The sequence below is a fragment of the Bos grunniens genome, chromosome X, assembly GCF_055505025.1.
Source record: "Bos grunniens cultivar Pamir isolate PY7600 chromosome X, Bosgru_T2T1.0, whole genome shotgun sequence".
Taxonomy (NCBI): Eukaryota; Metazoa; Chordata; class Mammalia; order Artiodactyla; family Bovidae; genus Bos; species Bos grunniens.
This window is the reverse complement of record NC_141194.1, coordinates 90,370,630-90,386,989: the sequence shown is the minus strand read 5'-3', so window position 1 is coordinate 90,386,989 and position 16,360 is coordinate 90,370,630. Positions and strand designations below refer to the sequence as shown.

Sequence of the window (16,360 nt, the reverse complement as noted above, 5' to 3'; positions counted from 1 at the left end):
TGTTTTAGTTCTGTGGAAAATGCCCTGGTATTTTCATAGGAATTGCATTGAATATGTGGATTGCCTTTGATAGCATGGTTTTTTAAAGAATATCAATTCTTCCAATCCATAAACAAGGTAGGCCTTTCCCTCTGTTTGTATTAGCTTCAATTTCTTTGATCAGGGTCTTATTCTTTCTAAGAACAGGTCTTTCACCACCTTAGGTACGTTTATTCCTAGCTGTTTTATCTCTCTCTCTTTTTATTCTTTTTCTCTCACTCTGGTGGTTTTTCAGCAATAAGAGTGATCATTTTTTGAGAAATAACCACTATAAATCATTAATCAATTCCAGATTGCGTGGTATTTGGGGGACCTAAATAATGTTTAAGAAAACAATTTAAAATTTGCAAAATGTTAAATATTCTTAGTAAGTATTCCTATTTCCGTTTGTGTTCTGTATTTGGCAAATGGGATTTTGTCATTCTCTTCATAGTGATCATTGGCTTTGATAAGTTTTGGAGATAATAGCTGGTCAACTAATTGCTATGATTTTCAGGAGCACTCTGCTGAGGAAGTCAGGAGTTTCTGCTCATGGGACTGTAGGTCAATCAGAAGGAAAAGATTCTGTGTTGGAGTAAAATGTCTACCAAGTGACCTGAGTCACTCTGATGTCTGAAAGAGTTTGAGTTATGGAGGTCAGTCAGACTCTTTCAGGAAGCTCTAACTGATTATTACAGTTTTCGACTTAGATGGCTTTGGTGACATCTTTGAAACTTCTCATGCATCAATAGTAGACATAAATCAGCTGAGGTGAATAGATGACTGTCTCCTTCATGGGGCAGTGTTCAAAGATTTTTCTGGTGGAAGTCACCCAAAGTTTAAAGATACCACTGAGTTTGACTGACTGTGTGGTTAAACTTGGGGGAGGGGCGGTGGGAGTTGGGGGTGGAGCATCCAGTGTCACGTGACATGGGCTGCCATAGTAACAGGCCTCCTGTCTTGCATTTTATCCAATCAGATATGGACAGTGTTTGTGACTTCAGAGAGAGCAGGGCTTATAAACTCCGCAAACTGCCTTCAACCCCCGCATGTCCTTTCCTCTGAGTAGTGGGGACTGGTGGCTCCGACATGGCTCAACCATCCTCTGACAACTCTGAGGAAAACCCTGGCACCAACGAAGCCGGAACCTCCAAAACGGAGCCCTCTGAAACAGAGACCTCAGAATCGGAGCCCTCCGAACCGGAGCCCTATGATGCTAAGCCAAAGAAGGCGAAACGGAAGACAGCTAAGGGCCGCCGCCACCGCCGCCGCTGCCATCAGGACAACTTTGCAAGCTTTGCCACCTATTTCCGCAGGGTGCTGAAGCAAGTGCACACAGGCCTGAGTCTCTCTCACGAGGCCATGAACGTCATGGATTCGTTCGTGAAGCATATGTTTGAGCAGATCGCCGAAGAGGCCGGGAGCCTGGCCCACTCCAGCAAGCACTGCACCATCACGAGTGGAGAGATCCAGAGAGCCGTGCGTCTTCTCTTGCCTGGGGAGATCGGCAAGCACGCAGTGTCCGAGGCCACCAAGTCGGTCATCAGATACAACACCCGCAGATGAACTGCCTCATGACCACCGCAGCATCGCAAACCAAAGACTCTTATCAGAACCACTCGAAGGGAAAAGACCTGTAGTGATAAAGAGCCACGTCCATCCACTCTGGGTTCTTTACGTATGCCCTACTTTCCATCTTTAAAACATTTCCATCCAAAGGAAAACGTTAAAAACCTCATCAAGTTTGCTTCAATAACAGTTGGTTGTGCCATTTGTTCGATGGAAAACCGTGTACTATTTTCTTAACGTATTGCAACTCGTCACTTTTCTAAACGGTTATTTCTATTTGTGGTTTCTCAGTCAGCGATTTTAAGGATCTTTATGGTCAAAATTCTATCCCTAAAAGTTTCATTGGCCTTTTTCATTTTCATTCTCCCACCTATATTTAGGTATCATCCAGGGATTTTTATATGGGGTATGCTGCTGCTGCTACTGCTGCTAAGATGCTTCAGTCGTGTCCAACTCTGTGCGACCCCACAGACGGCAGCCCACCAGGCTCCCCCATCCCTGGGATTCTCCAGGCAAGAACACTGGAGTGGGTTGCCGTTTCCTTCTCCAGTGCATGAAAGTGAAAAGTGAAAGTGAAGTCGCTCAGTCGTGTCCAACTCTTAGGGATCCCATGGACCGCAGCCCAGGCTCCTCCGTCCATTGGATTTGCAACCAATAAAGAGCAGTGTGTGCTTCCCAGGCGGCTCAGCGGTAAAGAATCTGCCTACAATGCAGGAGTTGCAGGAATGGCAGGTTCGATCCCTGGGTCAGAAAGATCCCCTGGAAGAGGGCCTGGCAACCCACTCCAGTATTCTTGCCTGGAAAATCCCACGGACAGAGGAGCCTGGTGGGCTACAATCCATAGGGTCTGAAAGAGTCAGAAACGACTCCAACGACCTAGCATGCTGGCATCCATTTCTTGGGGCTTCGCAGTTGGCATCAGTGGTGAAAAAAACCTACCTGCAGTGCAGGAGACACAGGAGCCCCGGGTTTGATCCCTAGGTGGAGAAGGTTCCCCGGAGGAGGGCATGGAAACCCACTCCAGTATTCTTGCATGGATAAGCCCCATGAACAGAGGACCCTAGTGGGCTACGGTCCATGGGGTCGCAAAGAGTCCGACATGACTCAAGAGGCTTAGCACATACAGATGCATCCATTTCTTGTTGTGGGACATGTCTCTAGCTCTTTGCATCAGTAAAAGAGGAGGATGTTCAGCAATTAAGAGAAATAGGATGACTCCTTCTTCTACCTCAAGTATTTGACTGCTAATGCTTAAGAAAATACTTACTGAATTTAATGTCCATTGTGTTTTCTTCTTGGCGCATTGACATTTTTTTCCCTATAGGTATATTGCTGAATCTCAAAGTAGTTGGTGATTTTCCTATTCCTTTTTTTAAAAGATTGATTTCAAGCTTACTACATCCTTGGAGAGAGAGAAAGCACTCTGCGATTTCAGTCCTTTGTAATTTAGTATGGTTTTCATTAGAACTTAATATTTCATTTTATTTTATACTACTCATGTTGAACTTTAAAATAAGCAACAAGGATATGCTATACAGCTCAGAGAAGTACAGCAATTATTTCTAATAAATGTGAACAGAGTATTATATATAAAACAGTTGAATCACTAAGTTGTAAACCTGAACAAATAGAATATTGTAACTCACAAATACATCCATAAAAATTTTTAAGTTAAAACAAACTTATCAGTACGACAGGATTTGGATGTGGAAATCTGTGAAGGATGTCACTCTCAGCCAAACAATGAGAGAAAAGCTAGGAGGAAATACAAAATTCCAACCTTTCCTTGATCCCAGTTATAGCGTCTTCTCTAGGTCTTTCATGATAGAGTTTTTATAAGTTCTAAATTATTTTCCTAGTATTTTAATTTCCCATTTTATTCTCCTTCTCCCAATGTGTATTATGGAATTCTTCAGAAGCATTTCATGTGTGATATGCAGTAGGTAAAGTGAAGAAACTGATATACCCATCCACCACCTCTAGTATACTTGTCCCACATATCCCAGTTTATTTATTTATGTCCTTGTTAATCAAACATTTAAATATATGAATGGGGGTGGATATATAGTACAGAAATGGCAAAACAAAAATTTCACACACATTTCAATTTTGTAATTCCCTAGGTTTTGAAATTGTTTTAGAAATTCATACAGATGTATCTAATCAGTTATTTTCTAGCAGAGAATCTTTTGATCTTTAAAACACAAACTTTCATGACCTGCAATTTTATATCCATTAGAGGGAGTCCAGAGAAAACATTTCAAGCATCTGTCTCCACTGGTACCCCCAATGGGGGACTGGCAGCCTGTGAGCCACAGCTGTTGACTCAAAGTGTGGTTGAGTGACCAGAGCTCAAGGGATAATAGCCTTTCTATGAAAATCAGACGGGAGATTAATGGGGAAGGAACTGCGGTACTGTGCCAGTTCACTAAGACACTGCTATCATGCTTTGTGTATTTTGTGTTTGTAAATACAGAAATGCAATAGGATCAGTTTGGAAAGATGTTACAGATGCAGCATAATTGGTCTAGAGAGTGAAGACTGGGAGCGTAAGGGAGGACAACACATAAGAAATCTAGAAAGAAGAAAAGAAAATTGGAATTTTGTTATTGTTGTTGAAGGTGGAAGGGGGAGTAGCGATCCTGATTATACACTTTAGTGGGCCCTTTTGGAAAGAAGGGCAGCTAGTGCCCACACCCAGTGGTGTGGTTTACTGTGAAGAGGAAATGAGGGAAAACCTTCACTGCTTAATCAACAAATTATAATTATCAATGCATCGAAAATAGTATCGATAGGTCAAATATACCTCACTGAAACTCTTTTCTCCATTACCTGTGTTATGCAATTCATTTGAAGTGTGGATTCAAACACAGTGAATGAATAACTAAATCATTGTAAGGGAAAAAATATTACAGATTCTAATCTACTTGGAAAAATCTTAATCTAACTGAATGGTCTACTCTAACTTGTTCAGGTGAACTGTCTCTTTTCTTGTCCAGGCTTTACTCTTCAAGTTTTGAAAATGACAACCTTAGTGATATTACCCTCTGAGGGTGGGATGTCCAGTCAGAGAAGTGCAACGGCCACTCTGCTCTGAATTAGCCAATCAGGGATCAGCCTGTGTGAGCCACAGCCATTGTTCAAAATGTTCATTGTCCGAAGCTCAAGCCAGTTTTCCCGCGTCCATGGAGTACATCCCTTCCTGGATGTTCAGCTTTGGTAATAGGGATGGTATCCGGTGCCATTCTGTGCCTGTACTGTCTTCGCTGAATTGCTTGAATGAGTCTAATTGTGGTGATTTAATAATACCATATTAGTTACCTGGGCTAATGTACAAAATGCCTGAGATTGGTTTACTTGAACTGCACATAATTAAGGTCTCACATTTCTGCAGGTGAGAAGTCCAAATCAAGATGACAGCTGATTTGGTTCCTTCAGAGTGGTATGAAGGAAGCATCTGTTCCAGTCTTCTCACCTTTTCTTGTCAAAGTGGCAAAGAGACCCCTACATTTGTTCAGTTTCCTTCCTATGTGAGAGTCTCTGTGTCCACGTTTCCTCTTTTTACATAGCTACAGGTCATTTTGGATTAGGGGGCACCCTAATGAATACAGCTGAACTTCATTCCTCTAGGATAGATTGTATCTCCATAAACAACCACATGTCAGGTACTAGTGTTGAGGCCATCAGCATAGGATTTTAGGGAGAATGAGTACAACTCATATAAGACATGAATTTTGAGTTATAAGTAGGCATATCTCCTCACGCTTCCATTGTATTAAGAGCACATTGGTGTTTTTCACACATAAATAGTGGTTTGATGCTTACTGCGTGGTGTAGTTACAGTTTCTTAATTCTTCTAATCCATGCAAGTGTAGAATGTTGATGGAAAGTCTTACTTAAAAGGATTAATTTTGATAAATCAAGGCTTTCAAATCAATTGCAACTGTGATAAACTTGAATTTTTCATAATATATGTCATTTACTGATGGTTGCATTGTAAATTATTTCAGAATTTAGTGAATTAAAGCAGCGATTATTTATTACTTCTCATATTTCTGTGGGCTGGCCAAATGCTTCTGTTGATCTGTCTGGTGTGTATCAGTATTCTATTTGTAGCTCCCTCTTTTTTTCATGGTTCCCAGTACACTTTATATCACATTGCTTCAAAATTAGCAGTGTACACATAGGACTTTTCTCTGTTTGGTAAAATTGCTGTTTGGTTATAAGCAATGTTTTGTAGATACTCCTATAACAATAATGAAGAAGAGAACAGTAGTGACTACTGCTGAGCTCACTTGCTCAGTTGTGTCCAAATCTTGGCAACGCTATGGACTGTAGCCTTCCAGGCTCCTCTGCCCATTGAATTTTCCAGGCAAGAATACTGCAGTGGGTTGCCATTTCCTTCTCCAACACTAATGACTACTTAAGAGAAAATAAGGTGACTGCTCTCATGTGATTTTCCTCAACTATTTGAAGATTGAATAGTTGTATTTACTTTTAAAAAGTTTCTCACTGTCCATCTGGTAATGACGGGAGATACACTTTCAATTCCGTCCTTATAAATGCTTTAAAATGTTAATTATCGTTTGCTTTAAACACTAAGTATGTTCTGTTATGTTTGGTATCCATTTTTCTGCTTGTAAAATAAGTTTTAAATTTTCCTATTGATTAGAATGTTTAAACATCAAAAGGATGTCATTCAGTCGAATGATGTCACTCAGTGAGACAAATGATGGATAACCTACAGAAATCAAAACTTTTCTTCAAGCCTTGAGAAAAGGGACAGCACTGTCCTGAAAGGACAAAACAGCAAGTCTTTAAATTTAAGAAATCCACAAACTCAGGAGTAAGACTTGGGCAAGGCTGGATACTAGAGAGAGCTTAACTACTCTGAGTTGTGTATCTATGAAGGGGGCCATTTCCTGATTAAGGAGGGCTCTAAAGGCCTTTTTTCTTTGGTGCAGTGTAGAACTCTGTTCTGCTGTTACTTCTCAAAACTGTCTTGGGGCTATTATGACAGATGAGCCACTGGAATAGTAAGATAACTTATATGCTTGAATTTTACATGAATCTTATGAAAACATTCCAAAACATTGACTTCCAAGGAGGCTAGGGAAAACTACCACCAAAGGACCTGCAGGTAAATACCTCTTTGCCTCAGGGTGGTCTTATACACCTGGAACAAAATTTTGGATGAGAGGAACTCTTGGTAAAGCTCAAGGATGACTGAAACACAGGAAATCTTAAAAAAGGAGTAAGACAGTGGGGATTGATGCTGAAGAGACTAAGGCCAAATAAGCACATATGTTAACTGACTTCAGTAGGTGATCAAGGAGAAAGGGCACCTCCTGTACAATCATAATTTATACTGAGGTTTGCTGACATGACAACATATGGGAAAAGTTTATGTTTAATAACACATGATGAGTAAGAACTTGGAGAAAATAGTATTAATAGGATAAACATACCCCATTCAAACCTTGCTGACATTATTTGTATCATAGAAATCATTTGAAAATATAAACAAGGTCCCAAACACAGTGCTAAAATAATTAAAGCAAAATGTTCCAGAAGCAATGTTTACAAAGTGGAAGAAACAGAAGTTATTTTTCTGACTGGTTCAGATCAATCTTTTTTTTTTTTTCCCTGAAGAGTACATCCTCCCGTTTTGGAAAATTGGAAGCCTTCATGACTTGCACCTCTGCATTGTGAGGATGCTGGAAGCTTCCAATCAGAGTAGCTCAAGTACCACTTGGTACTGGCTCAGCCAATGAAAAGCCTGCAAATCCTGAGGCACAACCCTTGACTCAAAATGTGAACACTGTCTTGAGCTGAAGCAACAGGAGGTGTACTAACATCTGCAGCCTTTGAGATTGAGGTAGGCAAGGGGTGTTGTTCCTTGTCACTGGGCCAAACTGTTATAGTGTGACACAGGATACACCAATCACAGCCTTCCTGGGAGTTTGGCCTTTGGAGATTATGGAGTATGTTGGTATAGTTCACTCCCTGTGGTTTGCTTCTTGGCTGCTGTTTAAACATGGTGGTTTAATGATATGAATTCAGAGACTGTCCTGGATATGTCTTTTGTCCCTTGCATCAAAAAATGGCAAGAAGTTGATTACTAATATTTCAGGTAAGATTTTTAAATTCGTAGTTGTAAACAGAACTCTTCAGATACTGATTAGCAAGATTTCACCACTGTACATTTCCACTGCATTTTCTAGTAATAAAATTTAGCTTTTCCCCCTTCATGATTGAAATCTTCTTATTAACAGTAGAATTAGCTGTCCCTTAAATGTCCAAGAGGAAACACCATAGGAAGCCTAGTCATTGGGAATGAAACCACACTGATGAGTCCCATTTCTTAAATTCTTCTAAAGTCTTTTTTGGTTCAATTTCTGTAATTTCTTTCTGCATAAATATATTTAAGAAATACCTTTGACTGCATTATCATATATCCTTGAAAGTTATAGGATTTTAATTTTTGTGTGTTTCTCTCTTATCGGTTCCATTTTTTTACCCCATGCTGCTGCTGCTAAGTCGCTTCATTCGTGTCTGACTCTGTGTGACCCCAGAGACGACAGCCCACCAGGCTCCCCTGTCCCTGAGATTCTCCAGGCAAGAACACTGGAGTGGGTTGCCATTTCCTTCTCCAATGGTGGCTTCTTAAACAATGAGGTAACATTTTCTTCCCAACCAAGAATTCTTATATGTAGTATGTGGGTTATTTTTCAGAACCTAAATTGTGTCAAAAAACAACTTTTAAATTTGTTATTTACTAAATATTTTTAATAGTAAGATACCATGAAATTTCAGTTTGTGTCCTCTATGTAGAGACTCCGATTTTGCAATTTCTCTTTCCTGATGTCATGAGGGTTTCGATCAGAGCTGGAGAAAATATTAGGCCAGTTATTTCCATGATTTCCAGGAGCACTACTCTGTGTACAAGGAGCTGACTTTGCACTTCTATGTCCATCTGTGTCTAGCAGGTTGTGAAGCACTTTCTCATTAATTTTGGCGTTTCCTTTAATGTCATGTGTGAATTATTTTCTTAACAATATCATTGAGGGTGGATCAGATATGCTTCCTTCCTGGCCCTTTCCATCAAGGGCTGATTCTCACCTCCAGATAGACCCTCAGTGCACTTCACCTGCTGCTGCCAAGGGAGATTGGGGAGCACAATGTGTCTGAGGCTACCAGGGCTGCCATCAGATACACCACCTGCAGATGAGCTGCCTCAGGACCACCTGAGCAAAACAAACCAAAGGCTTTTTTTTTTTTTTTTTTTTTTTGCAGAGCCACACCATTGGCGGGAAAGACTTGTAGCTCTCAAAAATAGGATGTGCTCTAGTTTTTGGACCTATGCCATTTCCCCTGTTTTTGAAGCCCTTTAATTTTGAAGGAAACACTATCTCACATTATTAGATCCACAGGAATATATGGCTCTAGTGCAGTTTTTATAAGGAAAATCATGGATTTTCCCTAACCATATTTCCTTTCACCACTTTCTTAATGGTCATTCTGTTAGTTATCACTCGAGGTCTGCTTTTTGGGGTCTTCATCATCAAAATTATTTTCACAATAACTTCATTTACTTTTTTGCTCTCATTCTCCCACATAGAACAGCAGTAGCTTCCAGAGTTTTAAAAATTCATGCCAAATATTCCTCAAACTTTCAAATCATAATACTCTCAGGAAATTGTCTTATCATCTTCCTAACTCTAAATAGTAATGATAGTGGCATTTCATCAGCAAACATTATATTGGGTTTTCCTTTGATGTTCCTGTTTTTTCACAATACCGTTTTTGGTTTTGGAGCATGTCAGGTACCTAAGAGATATCAAGTATTCACTCAGGTCATTTTAACAACATTTGAGATTCATATGTCTTTTGTCTTTCTGCTTATTCATATAAATCACATTAAAAAATTTCCACTCAAATCACCTTAGCATTTTGGGAAGGAAATCCCTTCCCTGGTTATGTTTCAGGGCGTTAATTAGGTTCTTTCCCATGTGGACTCAAGAGAAGGGCCACCAGCATTGTCAGAGATCTGTTTTCTCATGGTTGGACACTTGCTTCCTTCAACAGAAGGAAGTCCTTGTTCAACAGTTCCCGAAGTCCTACTGTGTCCTGGGGGTTTCAATTTCCCTGTAGCAGTTCACACCCATGGCCTATCTAGACTCTGATTTAAGGCAAAACAGGGGCTACAGGAGTTGGCATGATCCCATGACCCCATTCCTAGTCTTTTCTTTCACCAGTTTTTGTTTGATTCCTCAACACTACATGCTCCACATATTTGATGCACAGCTGTGCTGAGAGTGCAACTGTACTCAACCGCACTGGCCCCCAAGTAGAGCACATTCTGCATTCCAAGGTTACTTCTACCCCTGTTTCTTGACTGCTCAAGGACCAACAAACTAGAATGTACACAAAAACCCTCAAAAGCATATTTATAATGTCTTTCTTCCTCCATCCCCATGGAGAGATGGGCTACTCCCCTCAGATCAAACTCCACACTCACTCAGGAGCACCTGCCTGACAGGTATGTCATGGTTTACTGAACATTATGTGTGAAGCTGTTCGCCTCCTCATAGGGATGGTCATGGTAAAATTTCTTGTCCAATTATGCAGACCCTTTTGAGAGTAAAAGCAGCACTACAAAGAATTGTGCTGGGACAACAAAGAAAATCAGGGTGTGTGGAAACACTTTAAGGGAAAAGAACTGGGAAAAGAGTAATGACATCTCTTAGGGGTGGAATTGGAGAGCACAATGGGTGAGTAGGAAAATGAGAATGCCTCATGCTTCCAAGTTTTGTTCTCCTCAGAATTGTGGTGCCTTTGATCTCTAGAGACAAATAGTGCTGCACAGTGGCATTAACAAGGAATGGACACACAACAGGGTGACAGAGTTTGCTTGGGTCCTGTAACTACTTTGAGCAGTGAGACGATAATCGGCAGCAAGAGTGACTAAGGACAGAGGTTTTGGAGTCAGATTAGACCTGGATTGAAACTCCAGCTGTCCTTCTTCCTAGATGTGGTGCTTTGAATACGTGACTTGACCTCTCTGAACCTGTTTCCTCCTCTGTGGAAGAGGGTCTACGAGATTGTCGTGAGGACTCAGTGAGATAAGGAAGATGAAGTGCCCAGTGTATGGAGGCTAGACTTATTATCAGTCCTAATGTTCATGCTCTCAGGCAATCAGAGGGGTGGGGAATGAGACTTGATGCCAGATGGCTGGATGGATATGCTCTCCTGGCTGCTTTGGCCCCGTCTGTTTGCTTAGGGCTGACAGTGAGATAAGGGTGGATGAGTTTTCACTTCAGAGCCTCACTCTAGTGAAGTTGAGGAGATAAGGCAGGTCTGAGGTGTGATGGGAAGTTGCTAGGGAGCAGATGGAAACTGCCACATTACCTCAGTGGTTTGGGGCATTGTCAACTCAGGGCTCTGAGAGCCAGCTGTTCTTCTTCATTCCGGTGAAACTCAGCCCCTCTTCCTCTTCCTTCCTAATCTTATTCATCTTCCCAGTCTTGGCTCAAATCATGCTTCCTCTGTAAAGATGACTTGACGATTCCAGCCTACTGTGAATTCTCTCTCCTTCAGCTTCTTCATCATCACGTGTAAAAAGGGCATACTATTGACAATGCCCCTACAGAGGGGCTGTGATTAGGACTGAATGAGAGTGTAGATGTAGCATGACAAGTGCAGTGTCTGGTACAGGCCCACGGTGAGTTCTCAGGCTGTTTCTCTTCCCATTCTCTGAACCTCCATGACATGCATTGTGGTTGTGATCAGGTACAGCCTTCTATAGGCAACCACACAGCTTTCCATTCATTTGTAATGTCACAGAGTTCTGGGTCACATTTTAACCCTCTTTACTCTTCAGGAGCCAGCTCCACACAAATCACCATAGAAAACATTTTTTATTTGAGCACTTTAAGATTCTATGTAGCAGGCACTCTGCTGCATATGTTATGCACATCTGTCTATTACTCACCTTCTGTCCTTATATTTTCCTCTTAGGACAAGCAAATTAAATTCTCCCTGTCAAGAAGACTGAGGCTCTGAGACATTGAGTTAAGTACCACCCAAGCTCACCCCCTAAGTAAGTGTCCTGGCCAGAAATCAAGTCTGAGTTTTCCTTCAATGTGAGATTAAAAGAACAATGAATAGTCTTGAAGGATTGGTGGGAGGACAGAGAGAAGTGGACACCAGAGGAGGGACACCTGCATCCTTTCTTGGACTTTGTAGAGGGAGGCTGCTTGACAAATAATCTTTAGTTAATAAAGGTATTTGGATTCAGTGGGTCCCTAAGTTTAGTGAAGAGGATACATTGCCATTGGGCAGGAAAAGAGAGATGGGTTGATGAGTCAAGGTAAATCCCAGGGAATTCCATGGTGGTCCCAAGATTCCAAAAATCAGGTGTGGAGAACCTATCCACTGGACATTATCAAGAGAAAGTGTTAAACAAACAGTGGTTAAACAAATGTCCATTGAAGAGGATTATTAGCCTGAAAAGGGTCACAATCACTTGCAGTCAAGGCAGGGCATTTCCTTCCAATAGGTCTTTGGTAAAAACAAAGACAGTTTATCAAGCCTGCAGTGTATGATTAGGGGTGGAGTTAACCTCTGCTGCGCTCTTGCATCAGGTGAAGTGATGAAGAGAGCAGAGGGGATTTGACATTTCATTCGGTGGACTCCAAATTTCTATGCCTTGACACTGGCCTGAGTACCCATGATAATGACCTCACAGGCGAGAAGGCTGGTAGTCCTTGGAAAAACACAATGCCCACACTTCCAGCCCTTGACCTGAGGGAATCAGAGTGGTGGGACTGCTCAGCTAGGTCTTGCCCGGCCGATAGAGGCAGGTCTTCTATAGGTGAGCGCTTTAGGGGTTTATGAACTGTCTCATTGGGCCTGCCAGATGTTCCAGAGGCCTCACATACTCAGACACAGGGAAGAGCCCATCCCTGGTTGAGTTCTAGTTCCAGCTCTCCTCCTGCCTTGGCTTCCAGGCATTAACATCAGTGAGGGAGCAGGGAACACCCAGACTCTCCCCTGCTCGACTGGCCAGGCTCAGGAGCATCCTACCTATTCTCTGCTTCTCTTTACAGTAGCCTCTACTGGGACCCACTTAGGTAGGCCTCAGGGTACAAGGAGCAAGAAACTGGGCACTTGTGTCACTGAGATCTAAGCTCTGATCCTGGCACACCTGTGTCCTGAACTGCATGAGGCATGGCAGTTGACTCAGCATTCCACTGATGGATCTGTTGTTCATTAGCAACATAAACAGCACTGTCCTCCAAGGGTTTTAGAGATCCATTAGAAGTGTTATCATGTGCCCCCTCCCAGCTTCCTAGAACCAGGGAAAGGCCAACTGTCAGAAAGGCAATTTGACAGAAAACTGTCAAATCTGTGTGAAATCATCCTTGAAAACTGTAGAACATGTCGCAATATTATTTTCTTCATTGTTCTGGGCAACAGGATAAAAATTGGTAACCGCTTATATGTACAGAGAAAAAAGAACAAGAAAAATTGGTATTGCCACTTTCAAGTAATTTTCAGTTCTCCCTCAATGGTATTTCAGTCATGCTGTCCTCAGAAAGAGTCAGGAAATTTCATGGTAGGGTTATAGTCAGCCTGCTTTCATTTATTCAACAAACATTTACTGACTACCTATGATATCAGGCACTGATAGCTTCTGGGAGTCACAAATGCATAAGGTGATGGTCTGCAAACTGGTTAGTGTGTAGAGTGAGGAAACAGATGCTTTCAACAGATATTTATAATATATTAAATGTTGTGACAGAGATGTGTTCAGGTTATTTGAGGAGCACAGCAGAGAGCAATCCATCACAGCTAGGGGGTAGTCAGAAAACTCTTTCTGGAAGAGTCTACATTATGTGCATTTTGTTTACCAGTGTTTTTATTGCTTTGCAGCTTTAGTATGATGTTTCCAAATGTGTGTCTAGAATCTAAGGTATCAAGGATATCATCCATTCTAGAAAATTACCAGCTGTTTCTTTTTATAATATCATTGATTCCCCAGTATTTACTTCACAGACTCCTATCAGATGTACGTTTTGTGTTTTTGTTTTTTTTTTTTTTTTACATTTTTTTTTATGTTTTGTGTTTTTGGTCTACACCTTTTGTCTGTTGAACTTTCTTTAACCATTATTTCTTATCTTTCCAGGAAGCATTCTCCAGAATTTCTTTCACTTGTTTTTAGTAGATAATTCTACTTTCAGGTATGTCTAATTGGTTATTTTAAATCATAATAACCTTTTCCTTCAGGGGTTCCATTTTCCACTTTCAGGAATTTTATTTGATTCTTTGCGTTATTTGGTTGCCTCTTCCTTTCGATGGTTTATATCCTGTCGTTAGCTTAAGCATGTTAAACATTTTTCCAACAGTTTGTATTTGACAATAATCCTTTGGAAGGACACATGTTTGTGTTTGTTATTATGAGCTTGTTTGGGAGAGCTTCCCTGGTAGCTCAGCTGGTAAAGAATCCACCTGCAATGTAGGAGACTCTGGTTTGATTCCTAGGTTGGGAAGATCCCCTGGAGAAGAGAATGACTACCCACTCCAGTATTCTGGGCCTGGAGAATTCCACAGACTGTATAATCCATGGGGTTGCAAAGAGTCAGACATGACTGAGAGAGTTTCACTTTCTTTGGGAGGGCTTTATCTGTGGGAACCATCTCAAAGCCTCAGTTATGGGTGGGTTCCTCCAGAAAAGATTTGACTTGCATGTGCCCCATATCTGGATTTCCACCAGAATTCCTTGAACCATACTGATAGTGTCAATTGGAACTCCAAAACTAAATGAGGGCAGAGATGTGATTGCAAATTCTCAGAACTGTGATTTCAATTTCTCAAAGAAGCCCTATTACTCCCATCAGACTGAAGGTATAGAGGTATCAGTTTCCCTGTCATCTCCCATTCTTTGTACTAAAAAGGCTAGATTTTCACTGAAGTTGTTTTCACTCAAGGGGCTAGGGTTGGTACATAGGTTACAGTTACATATTAATCTGTCTCTTTTTCAGTTCATACAAACACTTTGGTATAATGTTTATATAATTTTTCAAGTACTTGCCAATATATCTGTTTGGAATCAGAGGTTTTTCATCAATCTGTCACATATAGTGTCCTAATAAGAAGTAAAACCTCTAAAGTATAATCCAGAACAGGATCAAACTGCAGTGTTCAGCCAATTTCTAAAGTATTCTTCAAGGTTTGGGACAACTGACACTCACCTGCCCGTTGCCTCGACAGAGCTGCTTGCAACCCTCAGGAAGGCACCTGTACTGCTCCACTGAGTCTTGCAGCATTTTCATATGGTGTCTCCAGCAGGATAGGTGAAATCTTACGTGGAAGCTCAGAGCTCTTAAGAAACAAGGAAGAATGCATCTGTCCTCTTAAAGATTATACCTGTAACTTCTATAACATCATTTTCCACCATGTTCCATTGGTCAAAGAAATTACATGCCGAGAGTCAAGACCAAGGAAAAAAGACAGGACCAATCAGTGTTTGGAAGGCCAAGGAATAAGGGGCCTTCCTGAACCTGATACACAGTGCCACGTACACACATTTCTTGAGGTGCTGCTTGTTGCCTCATGATGGGCATATCCATATATCAAAGTCCCTGGGTCCCTGATCCAGAGTGGTAATCTCTGGAATAGTTTCCCACTTGAATTGCCCTAGTGAGGTGATTCAGCCCATCGGCCCATCCCTCTGATACAAGGAACATCTTTTACCCCAAGGAAGTATGAAATTTCCAGCCATTCTACACACCCTCTCCTTACTCATGGGTAGCTGGACATAGACACACAGACACACAGATGCACATGAAGACAGAATGGATGATGTCTTGTGTGTGTACTAGGTGAAAGAAGCTTCACCAGAATCTGGTACCAATATCTGATTTTCCTGTCTTGAGGTCACAAAGTTTGCCCATACTCATCTTGGTCTTCTTTTTGCAAGAATTTCCAAACTGCAGACACTTCAATTGCAGTCCATACCTCTATCATGCCTACAGTACTACATATTCACAGAGTGTATGGGGTAGGTGTACAGTCATAGAAAGAACTTAGGGAGTGAGTGAAGCAGAAATAACACTCAATGTCTGGCATCCCATGCTGGAGGTAGAGGTGGTGGTAGGAGAAGCAAATCTAGGTTGCATTTCCTTTTATTTTAAACTTTTTTCTGTCCAGTAGGATAATTCAGAGAAGCATAGTTTCTAGGTGCCTCAGATATGCTCTATCAATGAAAGGGTGATATGACATTGGAGTGAGATTCCAGAAATCATGCAGGTTCCTGAAGCCAAATCTAGTTAGTAGCTATGTGACTCTGTGTAATGCCCTTCACTACTCTGGGTATATCCCATCTAGAAAAAGTCATTGAGTTCCTAGTAGTAATACAATTGACTATGCGAATACAACTGTTATAAATAGCACAGAACTTATGAACATGATTTCCCCCTTAAAACCAACTTGCCAATGGTGCATGTAAAATGCCTGGATAAGTATCATGTTTTTCCAAAGCCAAATAGTATGTAACTTCAACACCCAAGATCTGATGTTATTCTCCACTATCCTTCTGTAGGAAGATGTTGGAAGCACGAGAGTTACATTATGGACAGCTCTTAAGATTTCAGAAGAAGCCTAACAGCAGAGGCCATGAGAAGCAGGACTGGCCTTATCACAATGCCAGATGCCAAGGACTGGGTTCATGACCTGCTAACAGGGACCTGGGATGCTTTCCTGTTCCACT

At 41.3% G+C, this 16,360-nt stretch overlaps 1 pseudogene across 1 annotated transcript; it reads left to right on the top strand.

Moving 5' to 3' along the window:
- The first annotated feature begins 956 nt into the window (after nt 1-956).
- Nucleotides 957-1,805, top strand: LOC147340891 (histone H2B pseudogene; annotated as a pseudogene). Its single transcript, XR_015158619.1, has one exon. The product of XR_015158619.1 is annotated as a histone H2B pseudogene (transcript).
- The last annotated feature ends 14,555 nt before the right edge of the window (nt 1,806-16,360 follow it).